The 14,752-nt window shown below is 40.0% G+C and overlaps 1 protein-coding gene across 3 annotated transcripts in view; it reads left to right on the plus strand.

The window, feature by feature from the left end:
- Positions 1-3,027: 3,027 nt before the first annotated feature.
- llgl2 (LLGL scribble cell polarity complex component 2) overlaps positions 3,028-14,752 on the plus strand; it is a 46,097-nt gene continuing 34,372 nt past the window's right edge. For all 3 annotated transcript variants that reach the window (XM_085283620.1, XM_085283619.1, XM_085283621.1), the window contains exon 1: positions 3,028-3,330. The gene's annotated coding sequence lies outside the window, so the exon portion shown is untranslated. The remainder of the gene's footprint in view (positions 3,331-14,752) is intronic.

Consider the following 14,752-nt stretch of genomic DNA (forward strand, 5'->3'; position numbering starts at 1 on the left):
TTACTGATTAAATATTTTTATTTACTTTTTTTCTTTTTTTTTTTTACATGAAAATACATTTTTTGTCCTATACACTAACATTAAGGATTCATGAAAACAACACCTGGGGACATCAAGGAAATATCTTTTCATTGAGGATACTTTATTTAGCTTCATGTTCTGTGCCTCGATGTGTAAATAAAAAAAAAAAATGTTTTGTTATCACATTAGTTATAATAAAATCATATTTGATTCCCTGCTGAATTTTTGAGTTTAATCACTCATGGAAAAAACAAACAAACAACAATCTCTAGATTTTATGGTTTTTTTTCATTATAATGGAGAACACCAATAACCAAAACAAAAACACAAATATTGCATCAAATATCAAATGAATTGATTTGCTTGGCTTTGAGTGAAATAAGTATTTAATCGATTACAGTCAGAATTCTAGCTCCCACAGATTGGTTGTGTGCCCATGTGGCACACAGATTAATTTTAAATTCAATTTCATTCTTATTTATATAGCACCAAATCACAACAACAGTCGCCTCAAGGGACTTTATATTGTAAGGTAGACCCTATAATAATACATACAGAGACAAAACCCAACAATCATATGACCCCCTATGAGCAAGCACTTTGGCGACAGTGGGAAGGAAAAACTCCCTTTTAACAGGAAGAAACTTAAGGCTCAACCAGGCTCAGGGAGGGGCAGCCTCAACCAGTTGGGGTGAAAGAAGGAAGAAAGGACAAGGGACATGCTGTGGAAGAGAGACAGAGATTAATAACAAGTGTTATTTAATGCAGAGAGGTCTATTAACACATACTGACTGAAGAAGAAATAATCAATGCATCATCCCTCAGCAGCCTACGTCTATTGCAGCATAACTAGGGGAAGATTCAGGGTCACCTGGTCCAGCCCTAACTATATGCTTTAGCAAAAAGGAAAGTTTTAAGCCTGATCTTAAAAGTAGAGATAGTGTCTGTTTCCTGAATCCAAACTGGAAGCTGGTTCCACAGAAGATGGGCCTGAAAACTGAAGGCTCTGCCTCCCATTCTACTTTTAAATACTCTAGGAACAACAAGTAGGCCTGCAGCCCAAGAGTGAAGTGCTCTAATGGGGTGATATGGTACTACAAGGTCATTACAATAAGATTTTGAATTCAATTCTGGATTTAACAGGAAGCCAATGAAGGGAAGCCAATATAGGAGAAATCTGCTCTCTCTTTCCAGTCCCTGTCAGCACTCTTGCTGCAGCAGTTTTTCAGCGTCACTCTGAGACAGGATATTTCTAATTTTAGAGGTATTGCGCTAATGGAAGAAAGCAGTCCCACATATTTGTTTAGTATGTGCATTGAAGGACATATCCTGGTCACAAATGACTCCAAGGTTCCTCACAGTGTTACTGGAGGCCAAGGTAATGCCATCCAGAGTAAGAATCTGGTTAGATACCATATTTCTAAGCTTTTCAGGGCCGAGTACAATAACCTCAGTTTGATCTGAATTGGACTGGAATGGACCATCAGCAAGAAGTTTGGACAGAAGGTGACAACTTTCAAGGCAATTATTCAGAAATGAAAGAAATATAAAATGACCATGAATCACCCTCTGTCTAAAGCCCAAAACAATATATTGTTTCATGTGGTGCAGATGAGCATGAGAAAGGTGGTGGATCAGCCCCAAACTACACAGGAAGTGCTGAGGGCAAGTGGGATCAGTCACCCAGAACACTATTAGTAACACACTACACCATAATGAATTGAAATTTTGCAGTGTCTGCAAGGTCTCCTTGCTCAGGATAAGGGATATGTAAGGGCCCATCTAAGTTTGCCAGTGAACACTGACATAGTTCAGAGAGGGCTTGAGAGAAAGCACTCCCAAGTGGTCAGATGAAACCAAAATCAAGCTGTTTGGCCTCAACCTGACCTGCCATGTTTTTAGGACGACAAATGGCCTGTATTTGTATAGCGCTTTACTAGTCCCTAAGGACCCCAAAGCGCTTTACACATCCAGTCATCCACCCATTCACACACAGGTGATGGCAAGCTACATTGTAGCCACCCTGGGGCGCACTGACAGAGGCGAGGCTGCCACCAGGCCCTCTGACCACCACCAGTAGGCAACGGGTGAAGTGTCTTGCCCAAGGACACAATGACAGAGACTGTCCGAGCCGGGGCTCGAACTGGCAACTTTCCTATTACAAGGCGAACTCCCAACTCTTGAGCCACGATCGCCACCAAATGCTGAGTATGACCCAAAGAACACCTTCCCTAAAAACACCATCCAAATCTGACCAGTTTCCAGTGTATTAGTTACAAAGAGGTCTCTCTCCTCATTGAGAATTAAGATCTAGAACCTCTTAATTCTGTTCTGAGTCTTCTTCATTGGTATGGTAAATGCAAAAACTGACAGGCTGATATGGCTGATATATCTGAACAGTGTTTATGGTAAAACATTCAGTGCTGTGTAAAAGTCTTTGTGTAATTTTTAACAGTGGTATTTGTCTGATAGTATTGCTATCCACAGTTTGTTTCCACTCAGTGGTGTTTTCTAGTTAGGAAACAATCAGACAAACAGGAGTTTTAAAGGATTACAGTTAAATTTGTAATCCTATGCCACATGTCACTACAAGAGTGTGATTAAAGTGGCTCATTTACATTTTGAGAGAAGCCAGTTGAGTCCAATAATAGTGTTGATGATATAATTTTCACCATGTACATATGCACAGATCCGATAGAAACTCAAAGTAAAGGTCAGGTGGTAGATGGATAAAAAAAATAACAAACTCTGCTTCGTCGATAGTCACGTTTTGAAGGGTTTAGCCAGTTTCTAGAAATGAATGTTAGTCCTTCCAAAGTGGGATAGATGCTGTCTCTTCTAACATCACCAGATTTTCCCCAGGAACTTTATCAATTACCAGCCTACATGCGGCTAGATATGCCGCTCTTGGTTCGTCGTTTTCAACCAAATTTCAAAGCAAACCACTGACCGGACGTCTGCACACGTTTACGAGGTGTGCTTGAATGTGTCATGAGGGCGGAGTTAGCACAGCAGTGAGGTTTAGCCTAGCAGGAAATACTGAGGCTAACCACCGCAGCGGTGGAAAACAAAAACCAGCCAACCCAGTTTTAGTTCCTTATAGATCTTTAGATGTGATAGTTGCTCAACAAGAAGCCTGTCGCCTGGATTCCGGGAATACTTATTCACGGCGTGTCTACGTCTTCCTCGACTCTGGAAGGGGAGAGATACCTCTTTGTAACTAATACACCGGGAACTGGTCGGATTTGGAATTTCTTTCAACGGCTGTAAACGGTGCACCTCTGCTGAGCAACGGCCGTTTGGAATCAGGTGGGTTAGGAAGTCGGACCGCACGCTCTCAGACCTTGTGCCCGTAGTTGTTGTGAACCGTCCGGCTAACAGTTTATTCCATGCTGTTTACTCTTCAGTATGTACACACTTCAGCTGAAGCTAGCTCAAGTTGTGTGTAGAGCCAGAATGTCATTTGCCAGTTTTTCTATGGTTAGCTTTCTAACCATCTGAAGTAAACCAAGCAAAACAGGCATATGAGCGTTGCCTCAAAAATCAGTTTTGTGTATATTTTTCTCAAAATTTTCATACCGATTACAATCGCAAGAATGGAGTCTTGCGATGACAGACGCTTTAACTTTCGGCAAGTCGTCGAGTTTTAAAAATGTAATACAAGGTGGACTGATTGAAATGACCGTCTCACATCAGTAACTTGCCTTCTTTATTACATTTTAAAGAATGACTATAACCACACCAGTCAGCTTTTGTATGTAATTGGTAGTTTTCGCCATCGGTTAGCTTGTTTTCACTCTTAAAGCTACAGTAAACCTAATTGCAGCAGCCTGAAGCCATTCAGTTATTAAGACAAGTCCACACGGAAGAAAATTGGGTAGAAATGGATTAGCAGTTTCCCGCAAGATGTCAGCAGTATTAGAGAAACTGGGGAATTTCTTGCTAACCTGCATGTGCAGCCAGGTGAGTACTAGTTGCAGCTAATGTTGCATAATGACGGCGACATCTAACCTGACTAAGGTGTGTCTCAGCAGTCAGTATGTTAGTAAGCCCTTTGAGTCAACGGTCTGGTTTCAAGAGTGAGTAAGTACTGTGTTTGGGGAGGGGGAGTACGAGGAAGGCGGTTTCACCTGTTTGGCTGGTTTCACGATAATTCGTATTTATAAAACTGCTGACATTGTATCCACCGAGTCAGAGCTGAGCTGAAGTCCTGAACTACAATGCTTATGTACTGTGATTGCTTCGTCTAATCAGCTCAAATTCATATGAAGTATTCCTCACTATGAGGAACAAACTAGTAATGATGTGTAAGACAACATCAGACTTTGTAAAACAAAATGAATGAAGCAGGGTTTTCCCCATCAGTTTACACACTAAAGATTTATTTAAAATTTCTGACTACTTAATAAGGAACATCAGCCATATTACTATATTGCTCTGGTCTGCCTAAATGTGTGAGAGTGTGTGTGAGTGAGGTGAGGTGTTGCCAAAAGGTATTTTAGTGAAATGATAAATGCCATCTTGACCGACAGACATGAAAAATCAATTTCCATTATTTCCTTTGCTCTTGCCTCATTTCGGCTCAGTGTTTACTGCACTCTGCTGTCATATGGTCTCTTTTTGTCTTTCTCTTGTAGGTGCACTTAATCATACATATATGCATCACATGTGAAGTGTCACAATGTGAAGATATTAAAAATGGTAACGATATATTTTGTCACTTGTATTCAAAATAAAAGTGTTACAGAAACATAACAGGAAAGAAGTTCAACTCACGTGCTCACAGTTTATCATGAAGTCACAAATGTTTGCAATGAAAAGCTGTTGGCATAGATGGTGTGAAATGGGTCCAAACCGCTGGCTTTCTCTGTGCAATGTCAGCTTTCCAGTTAGCAACAGGTGCATGCTTGGGGCCTTAATCACTGAACAACATTGAATTTCATTGAGTAACTTGGCTTGTTATCACCAAAATGGAACCACCCATATGCAAAAAAGTTGTTCTATTAAATGGTGCAAAAAAAGAAAAGAAAAAAGAATCGGAATCTGTTTTATTAGAACAGCCATTGTTCAGCATTCACACTGTACAGTCTGGACAGGTTACTGCCAAATGAAGCACAGGCTGTGTACTTCCACCTGCATGAGCCCAGGACTAGTCAAACAAAAGCCTTTGTTCTCAGGCTTGGTGTTATTCCACCTGCATTGCAAAGTCCACCTGAAACTATTATAGAGGCAAAATAAATGGCCCCTCCCAAAAGTGAGGCAAGCTGGAGGGTGTTCACCTCTTCTAAAGGAACAGTCCTGAACATTACCAGGAATTTTGGTTTTAGTTGTTCACACAATGCAAATATAAGGAAACAATGGACAAAGCTTTGCCATCAAAGGCTTCGAATTTTTAAACTTTTGAATGGGGAGGTTAATTTTTACTAACCTTTTACAGGTAACCCTAACCCAAAGACGAAGACGTTGCTTGGCTCAGACAGTCAGCTTGCTAAATTGATTAGGGCAATGCACTGAACGAAGCTGTTCTTTGGTTTGCTAATGGAAAAGCATAGGATATCCAAATGTAAAACCTCATGTTTCGTGTTTGCCAGCTCGATAGACACTATTAGAACATAACTGAAAACTTGACACTGTAAACATTGTTCCAGAGGATAGCCTAACCCTGAGAATGAAAGGCTCTGCACACTTAGCCTCAAGGAAGTTTGTCAGTAGATCCTCATCACGATCATTGTTTGGGTAAACATGAAGTCAGAGCTTATGACATCACTGGTACTTCATGGAAATGATTGTTTATAGTGTTCTAGATTGAAACAAAGCAACTCTAGATGTGAAGATTTTGATATTAGTTTTCATAAAGCAGTGCGTATGTGTGCTCATCCAATACCTTTCTCTCTTGGATAAAAGAAAAGACCTACAACCAATTTAAATTCTAACAATTTACTTTTTTGAAACCACAAACAATTGTGGTAATGTAACGACACTGTTTGCGGGTCGAAGTGTGTGTTGGATGAGGTTCCCATCTGTAGTGCTTTGTTTCTTTTTCTGCCAAGAACTATTGAGCTGTCATTGTCTTCCTGTTAAAAGTGAGTTTTTCCTTCCCACTGTCGCCAAAGTGCTGCTCATAGGGGGTCATATGATTGTTGGGTTTTTCTCTGTATCTATGAAGCGCCTTGAGGCGACTTTTGTTGTGATTTGGCGCTATATAAATAAAATTGAATTGAATCATTAAATATTTGTAACACTATATGTTTTTAAAAAGTTGAGGTGTATATACTACAGCTGATGAGCTCCTGGTTTCTCAGGTACCAAATGTTTTAACACTTCAGATGGGTCTGGGCGATATGGCCTAAAATCCATATCACGGTATAATTTGAAGCACGTGCGGTAACGATATATATCTCGATATATTCTTTTCTTCTGTATAACGTATTTTACACACTATAAGGCACACTTAAAATCGTTTAATTTTCTCGAAAATCGACAGTGTGCCTTATGTATGAATTCTGGTTGTGCTTACTCACCTCGAACCGATTTTATGTGGTACACGGCACGCAGAAATCCAAAAATGTTTTAGTACGGCTTTGGTAAGCTATGAACCGCTTGATGGATTGTCGGAGCATTACGGCTGCCGTAGTCAGGAGCCTTGTGGAGTAATCTGGGTCCAAAACTCCGTCTGCTGCAGGTCCCAAAGTCAAACAAACACTGCGGCATCACTGACAGTTAAAAGCTGTCTAAATTCTTTCATTTTTAATAACATGATCAGCGTTGCTGCTTTACCAGGTGCAACAATTAAGTTTAACATCCAGGCATCCATGAAAACAGGATTCATTAAATTCAACGGAGTTAGAAGTTAGCAGGAAGTAACTCGCTAGTTTCCACCTAAACATGATATAGCATGTTCTGGCAGAGAGATATCTGAAAAAATTCAAACGTACAGCTCTGCTATCACTTCCAACATAAATGAAGAGAGAAAACTAAACAGCAGTGACGTTTGTAGGGTTACTGAAGTAGAACTAGTTGGTATATAACAGGGGTGCCCAATCCCGGTCCTCGAGAGCTACCGTCCTGCAGCTTTTCGATGCATCCTTGTTCCCACACACCCGAATCAAATGAATGGCTTGTTATCAGGCCTTTGCCAAACACGATGGCATGCTGAAGAGGTAATCTGATTCAGCTGTGTTGGAGTAGGGATGCATCTAAAAGCTGCAGGATAGTAGCTCTCGAGGACTGGGATTGGGCAGCCCTGGTATATAATGATGTGCTACGTGATTGCTAGCAAAACAGCTACGTTAGCATAACATTAGGACAGTGAAGCTGAAGGACGAACGCTAACAGTTTTCCACTCAATAAAAGTTAACGAATAGAGCAGCTGCGAGAGAATTCAGCATTAATGAATCAATGGCACGGAAGTGGAGGAAGCGCAGTTTTTGGCTTTCCCCATATTCCAAAAGTGCTTTGTGTCTTTGCTATTACTGTCGCCCGGCATAATTTGCAAATGATATTTTTTCAGCCGCTGCAATTCTTTCGACCAAAACAGCTACCGCTTGATGACACCATCAACATGCACTAGAGCGGTATAGTCAAAATCTCAACCATTGGCCCAATTTATATCGTTTATGCCGTTTATACCGCCCACCCCTAACTTCAGAACAGAATCACTGTGTTTAGATTTCAAGCTTAAGATCAGCTGATGGTGAATAATACGCACATGTACACGAGGTTGCCTGATTTGCAAGTGATGCAGCAGATTCAGGCTCTTGCAGGTAACTGTTCTTGAAGCTCAATTCTGCATGCTCAAACCAACTGAGTGTGGAGGACAAAGCTCAAAGGAACAGGAGTCCTAATGTGATTGGTCAGGTTCAAAGCAGTGACGTTGCAGCATCTACGATGGAAAGGTTCAGGTTACTGCGTTAAACAGAGTTACACTTTGGCAGAAACATAAGCGTTGTATTAAAACATTTGTTTACAATTTTGAAAATGACGTTTCCGAATTAGCTAACAACGGCTGTTTGATGTGTAGCAGTGAAAATACTGACACGTTTATTACATTATTACGAAGCTGAAGAAATCTAAAGGAAAACAGAAATGAAAATTGTACGCGTTTTATGCCGCGAATCATCATGATTGAACAGGTCACACAACTTGAGAGCTCACATGGTTCACCTGAGGTGGGTGATCACAGTCTCTGATCAAATGAAAATGATCAGTTTTTTACAGGTGAGGAACTATCCTATCCTAAATTCTACATTTAATTAAAAGTAGTTGATCAAATTAGTTTCATTTATACAGCACCAAATCAAAACAACAGTCACCTCAAGGGACTTTATAATTGTAAGGTAGACCCTACAATAATGCATACAGAGAAAAATCCAACAATCATATGACCCCCTATGAGCAAGCACTTTGGCAACAGTGGGAAGGAAAAACTCCTATTAACAGGAAGAAACCTCCAGCAGAACCGGGGTCAGGGAGGGGCGGCCATCTACGTCGACCAGTTGGGGTGAGAGAAGGAAGACAGGACAAAAGACATGCTGTGGATGAGAGCCAGAGATTAATAACAAGTATGATTCCATGCAGAGAGGTCTATTAACACACAAGCCATAAGGTAAGCACAAAAAGAGAGTTTAGTCAAAGCTGTGTCCCAGATGTCACACAGGCACTTTTATTAATATACAGCATAGATGTACATGAAGAAATTACTCAAAAATAAATTATCAGCATTTATTAAATAATAATGCTCCATAAATAAAAGAAAACAATGTTGTTTTTGTGCATAACAAAAAGCTCACAATTGAGCAGTCAAAATGTAAACTAAAAGACGATGAGCATAATAACAAAGACAGATTTCACAGCTGCTCTATTCCCAAGTTCTACTGCGTGACTGACAGCCTTGAGTTTGAAATCCTCTTTGTAACCATGTCTCTTAAGAGGTGCCATTTATGGTCCTTATACACACACAATACGGTAATATTACGTTGAAGCACAGTACATATCACTCCGCGAGGCTCCAGACTACGGTAGCCGTAATGCTCCGACATTCCATCAAGCGGTGCAGCTCCGTAGCTTACCAAAGCTTACCCAATTTCGCTGTGCAAGAAACTGCACAATGACAATAAAAAGCTCTAAGTCTCTAAGTCTAAAGTTTTACTAAAACATTTTTTGAAAGATTGCTGAGCGGCGTGTACCACATAAAATCAGTTGGCGGTCAGTAAGCACAACCAGAATTCATACATAAGGCGCGCTGTCGATTTTTGAGAAAATGAAAGGATTTTAGGCCGTGCAGCCCCTGTCGTTAGCGCGGTTAGCTCGCTAACACGTTGACGCTGTTCACCCCCACGCACGGGGTGGTCCGCAGTAACTCATTAACAGAGATTTTCCGTGTTCATCTTGTCGCTGCCTGCAGGTGAAGCTATGAGGGAGGGGGAGTTGTGTTCAGTGAAGGAGAGGCGAGGCTGAGTAACGTTGCATAGAGACAAAAGTGGACGAAAGAGAGGCAAACTTGCGGCTCCACAAGTATAATTATAACGTAACATAGACTATATCGATATAAACGATATTGTCACATCTTATATCTCGTATGAAAATATATCCATGTTTTTTAAAAAACTCGATATATCGCCCAGCCCTAACACATTCTATAAAAGTAATCTTTTACTGAAGTAAAACTGTTTTGCATTGAAATGTACTTGAAACAAAACACAATTGTTGAGTCATTAAAGCGTACACAACAGCTGGAGACAATTCACTGTAGCTAAATTGCAACATCATGTCATTTATTTTTATTTTATTTTTTTTTATATGATATCTGCCTTATTCTTCTAGATAGAAATAGAGCTTTGAACAGAGTACAGAATCAAACACTCACCTTTGTAGCATGCAGTGTTGTGTTGAATAATTATTTTCATGATAGTTTTCATCAACAACCTTTTTCTCTGATGAGATAACGAAATAAAAACTAATGCACGAGGACAAAAACTGAGGAAATGTATAGACACCTTCTTTAGCAAATACAGACGCTGAAACATTTTCTCTTCACAAGCCATCAGCATATTGAATACGTACAACATACACACAGTAATACACATGCACTCATAAACCTATACATCACTACCACATGAGACAAATGCAATTCTTGAGAGCAACCTTGCATATCTGTATAAGTTGTATCTGCCAGAATCACTTTGAGGCAGTCCAAAAGTCTTTTTCCATGGTTTCGCCGAACTCCTTGTACCTTGCACTCCCACAGCCTAACCAAGCTTGATAATAGAGCAGGGAGATATGACCAAAAATATTTATCACGATATAAATTTGAAAATTTGCGATAACGATATAACTGACGATATAATTGACAATAGACAAAACACTTTGGGCAACTCCACAACTTTATTTGTGCAAAAAAAACCAACCCATCAATGTATTTTCACTTAAACAAGCAGCTGTTTTTTATGTGCATTAGTTATATAAATACAAGTTATATAAAAATGTAACAGTGCAAATGCAAATTCCTTGCTGACAGTTTAACCAAAAGGCATTTCCAGTGGAAACTGGCCGACATATCCTCAGCATAACCATGTATAATATCCACAAAACTTAAAGAGGTTATACACACACAATACGGTAATATTATGTTGAAGCACAGTACGTATCACTCCGCGAGGCTCCTTGCTACGATAGCCGTAATGCGCCGACAATCCATCAAGCGGTGCGGGTTCGTAGCTTAGCAAAGTAAACACAACCAGAGTTCATACATAAGGCACACGGGATTATAAGGGGCACTGACGATTTTCAGAAAAATCAAAGGATTGATTTTAAGTGTGCCGTATTTTCCAAAAAAACACGGTAATAACGACAGCCCGCTAGCATGCGCTACCAAAAATTGTGCTTTGTTGTGTATCTGACGGACGAAAGCTAAACCAGTTCCACACCACTGAAGTTGCACTTTTACAAACCAGTTCTGGTTCGTTTCATTCAACGATCCGCTTTCACCCTTCTCATTCTCTGTTGCCGCCATGCTTTTGCCGCCATGTGCGTATGAAAACAAAGGCACTGTGCATGCACGTTTTACCCATGTTCTATCACGATATTTCATTTTCTTATCATTGCCCAACATTATACCAGTATTACTGTGAACGGTATGATATGGCCCAGCCCTACTTGAGAACATTCTACTTTCAGCCTGATAGGACTCCTTCAGCTTTGGTGTCCACCAGCTGGTTCCACCACAACAGGCACCAACCACCTTGCTGCAACCTCAGCAATAGAGGTGCTGAACATTGTCCCCAGTCTCCCTCGGAAGGCTGTCGAACCTCTGTCAGAGGTGAGAGTTGAAAAGCTCGTGGACCAGGGCCTCTGCTAGGCATTCCCAGCTCATCCTCGCTATATATTTGGATGTGGCATGTCTGTCCAGCTTCGTCCCTCACTACCTGACCCAACTCAGGTGATGATCAGTTGATTGCTTCTCTCCTCTCTTAATCTGAGTGTCCAGAACATATGGCTGCTTATCCAAATCAATTTATTTAAACAGCACTGCTGTGTTGGCACAAGGCATAAAAGAAGATAGCAGTGGATGAATGTTAAAGGATACACATAAACTTAGTTACAGCACTTTCAGAAAGACACCTACTGTGATGATACTATTCTCTACTGCTGTGTAATTCATTATTGTAAATTTAAGTGTCATTAGGAAATGATCAGACAGCAGGGTGCTCATGGAATACTGTTAAATGCTCCGTTTCTATGCCATATGTTAAAACAAGAACTAGAGTGTAATTAAAGTGGTTGTTTTACATTTTAAAATTTGCCAATTGAGTCTAATAACAGATTAAATGCTGTGTTGAGGATGTCATTTTTAGCTACTACATGGATGTTATAATCACCCCCAATCATTATTTTATCTGAGCTGAGCACAAAATCAGAAATAGGACTGGTTGTTAAGTTTTGCAGCTGGGGTGGACAAGGCTGAGAATCAGGCTTTCGACTGGATTAAAGCTCTGTCTGGGTCTTTGGTTGATTAATAAGCTAGCATGGAAGATTGCTGCCACCGCACCCCCTCTTCCTGTGCTTCAAGGTTTCTGATAGTTAGAGTGACTCGGGGGTGTTGACTCATTTAAGCATAATCATCCTGCTGTAACCAGGTTTCTGTAAGGCAGAGTAAATTGATTTCTTGATCAATTATTAATTCATTTACTAACAGAGACTAGGAAGAGAGAGACCTAATGTTTAATAATCCACATTTCACTGTTTTGCTCTTGGTGCAGATATGGATGCTGTATTGTTCTCTCTTTGATGTTTTTTATGTTTAAGTCATTTTTGCTGGTTTTTAGTTTGTTTTTTTTCGGGGGGGTTGTCGGTTTGGGAGCTGACACAGTCTCAACGGGGATGGGGTTTTGGTGGTATACTGGGGGCTTTTGTTTAAGACCATCACCCAGCCATCCTGTTTTCGCAGCTCCTCAGGACAATCAGCCAGGGGAGCGCTATTGGGGCCTACGCTACCTTCACCTGCTCTGGCTACAGGGCAGAGCAGTCAGTGAATTGAAGCAGAGTCTCTAATTCAGGCCTCCAGAGCTACAAATAGGCTGCAGTTATTACAAGTATCATTACTGCTAAAGGAGGCCAAAGAGTAACTAAACATCTGACACAAAGAGCAGGAAAGTGCAGGAGGGACAGGTGAAGAGGCCATGCTGCTAGCGAATCCCTTAAGACACAATAAGTGAATACTGTGAATATAATTAGTGAGTGAATACACACAGTGTGCTTCAGATGAAGCATGTGAAGATTACACTATGAAATAAGAAGTTATCTGTAAGTTTTTAATTAAATTGGCTACGCAGATAAGCTACATAAAACACCACTGTGTGTTGGAACAGGGAGAAAAAAGTAACGTAACATATAACCCACATATGTAACCCATACGATTTAAATAGATTATTTTCTTGTGACACTGCTTAGTTTAGTTCTGTACTCTCTCCTGGTCTTGTGTGTATTTATTTCAGTTGTATGTTTCATACACACTTTTGTTTTGTTGTTGCTGTTTTTTGTTTTTGCTTAATTCATTGGTTATTTTATAACCAGTTCTTCTGCTTGTAAATGGTAAATGGCCTGTATTTGTATAGCACTTTTCTAGTCCCTAAGGACCCCAGAGCGCAGTACTGTGTGTACTGTTTGTTTATATGGACTGAATTAAGACTGCGAGGAAGAGACGAGAAGAGATATGGCCACATTTCACATGTGATGTCAGGGGAAATGGGAGCCTTTGTGAACCTTATGGAGCAACTCACCAGTAAAAGCACGACAAACTTTTACACTTTATACTTTAGTCAAATGAATTAACTTAAGATGATTGTCGATTAAATCTAATCAGAGTTAAGCGATTTGAATTCAGATGTGTAAATTACTAATAAAGTCACAAATGTTTGCAATGATGTAAATGTAAATGATGACTTTTTGAAAGTGAATTTTGCTTCATTGTAGCTGTTTAACTATTTGTATTGTGCACCGGTGGATGTACTAATTTATCACTGGCATCACTTTCATACTCAAATCTTAACCGAAAAATTCCCAAGGCGTATTTTGAAGCACTCTCATCCAGTCCATCCAGCCATGGTATGTGGATTCATGTGTTTTCTGCAGACTGAACAACTTTTTGCTTATAGGTCTCTGTTTTGGCCTAAGTTAATTTCTAGATTATGAGTCTGGACTAATTGGGCAGGAGTGCAGTGGCTTCAGAACCTGCCTTAGAATCCTCCACTAGAAACACGTTTTGTTTTGTTTTTTCACTCAATCTGAGCTCACCTTGACACTGGCTCCGCCTCTTTGTTCTTTGTCAAGTGTGTGTAGGCAGACTCTAGCTCCACGTGAAACTATGATGGCATCATCTTCACTGCTGCTGTTGTGTCATCCGTGTTTTTCTTTAAAACTGGGGGCTGCTTGGGCTTAATGTTATCATACTTTTTATTCACACGCTGCTCCCAAATACACTTCTGTGGGATGATGTTTTTAGTCGCAAATGTGGGTGAAGCACTCGCATGACAATGGCATGCTACAGAGCCATGCATTAACTGAAGCATCGAAGCAAAGAATTTGTGTTAAGGATTATTTATACTCTAATTGTTCAAATTACTTAATAAATCGCAGCATCCCTAATTTCCTTACTGTAGAGGAAGAACATTATGGAAAAGTTAGAAATGAACTTTGCCCAAAGTGCTAGTTATGCTTAAAAAAAGAAAAAAAAGAAATGAGAGATCTTGCTGTGAAAGATTGAACCATTCACTGCCTGCATTTTAAAACTGACTAAAACTAAATAAGAAACACATTTTAATAAATTATTGTAAAGGTGGAATAGTTTATTTTCTTGTCCACATCTGCCTGCAGCTCTTAACATCCTCAGATCTGAGTCCTGTCTGATTCGGCTGCTCTTTGATTAATAATCCACACTTGGTAATGCAACAACTTGAGAAGGAAATCGCCTAGGATTTTGAAGTTGATACCATAGGTATAGTGGTTGTGTGGAAAATTGTTTGCCCACTTCCGGGCATTGTATTTGTCACACTTAAATGTTTCAGATCAAACAAATATCAAATAAATATTTGACAAAGATCACACAAGTAAACACAAAATACAGTTTCTAAATGAAGGTGTTTATTAAGAGGGGAAAGAGATCCAAACCTACATGGCCCTAACCCTAATAACCCTTTTTATGGCAAAGTCATGAGCACTGACCTTAATCGAGGCC

Source organism: Mchenga conophoros, linkage group LG8 (assembly GCF_057382185.1).
Source record: "Mchenga conophoros isolate Kocher_MC1m ecotype Shallow Benthic linkage group LG8, M_conophoros_male_GT1.1, whole genome shotgun sequence".
Taxonomy (NCBI): Eukaryota; Metazoa; Chordata; class Actinopteri; order Cichliformes; family Cichlidae; genus Mchenga; species Mchenga conophoros.